The following is a 1,359-nucleotide window of genomic DNA, read 5'->3' as shown; positions in this document are numbered from 1 at the left end:
CCAAGACGGGCAGATCACCTGAGGTCAGGAGTTCAGAACCAGCCTGGTCAACATGGAGAAACCCCATCTCTACTAAAAATACAAAAATTAGCTGCGCATGGTGGCAGGCACCTGTAATCCCAGCTACTCGAGAGGCTGACGCAGGAGAATCGCTTGAACCTAGGAGGCTGAGGTTGCAGTGAGCCAAGATTGTGCCATTGCATGCTAGCCTGGGCAACAAGAACAAAACTCCGTCTCAAAAAAAAAAAATAATAAGGCTCACTGTATGGAGCCCTGGGATGATTTAATCATAGAGGGCTTCCTAACTTGTTATTCTCTCTTTTTTTTTTTTTTTTTGACTGGTAATAGAATTTATTCAAATGTGCCTTAATATAGGCACTGGGGCTTGCCCATGGTGCTCTTGATACATAAGGCCCGGTCATTCTGCCAGTTTTTCTTGAGCAATGACACCAAGAAATGGACAGCCAGGTGAATATACACAAGCTCATCGTCTGTCATCTTCACGTGACCAATAGCCACAGCCAGACATACAACCTTCTTCATTTGAAACTTGATCGTGGACTTCACCTCATCCACTTTGGCCACCATGTTTTCATTGTGTGTGAGCAGGGAGGGTAACTTTCCCGCCTTATTTAGGCCTGGGCCGAGGATTCGTGGAATCTGCTTGATCAGAGACTCTGAGCCAAAAATGCATCATACTTCTTGGCCAGCTTATTGACCAGTTTTTTATTCTTGTTGAGTTTTTTCAGTGCCTCGATGTCCATGTGGGGGATATCCATGGCCTTGGCCTCGTCACAGTGCTACTGGTCTCCCAGGACACACACGGAGAACTTGGGGCGATGAGTGGACTTAAGCCTGACGGTGCCCGCGAAGCGCTTGCCCTTCTGGGGGTCATAGTTATTTAAACTGATCTGCAACTCCACGGTCTCCAGGAAATTGCGGCGCTTGAGCTGGTTCCCGTGCAGGACTTCCCGCACCGCCTCGTGCAGGGTGTCCCGAGAGACTTTGCTGCTCATGACTTCTGCCGCGCTAACCGGAAAAGAGCCTAATTTGTTATTCTTATCCAGAATAGGAAGCCATACCAATTCAGTAAAATATCTCCTGCCTGGGTCACGGTGGAAGGCACAGGGTGCAGGTGAACTAAAGCAGCTTTATCTCTAGAGTGCTATTCCCATTGACATTGTATATGTGATTAGGCAGCCAGAGAATCATCACAGACTGTGAGCTCTACTTTCCCCCTGATTTATCTGTGACCCAAAATAGTATATGGTTTAGTTTAATTCAAGGTCAGCAGAAATTCAATATGAAAGCACTTGAATCCATTAGGAAATAGGCGGAAGTGGTGGAGAAAATGAGCTA

At 46.8% G+C, this 1,359-nt stretch overlaps 1 pseudogene; it reads right to left on the bottom strand.

Annotated features, from left to right (window-relative positions):
* Positions 1-306: 306 nt before the first annotated feature.
* On the bottom strand, positions 307-1,037 carry LOC116548150 (annotated as a pseudogene).
* Positions 1,038-1,359: the final 322 nt, after the last annotated feature.

Source organism: Sapajus apella, unplaced genomic scaffold (genome assembly GCF_009761245.1).
Source record: "Sapajus apella isolate SASKATOON/1434 unplaced genomic scaffold, GSC_monkey_1.0 scaffold7455, whole genome shotgun sequence".
Taxonomy (NCBI): Eukaryota; Metazoa; Chordata; class Mammalia; order Primates; family Cebidae; genus Sapajus; species Sapajus apella.
The sequence above is the reverse complement of the archived record's forward strand: the minus strand, read 5'-3'. Positions and strand labels throughout refer to the sequence as shown.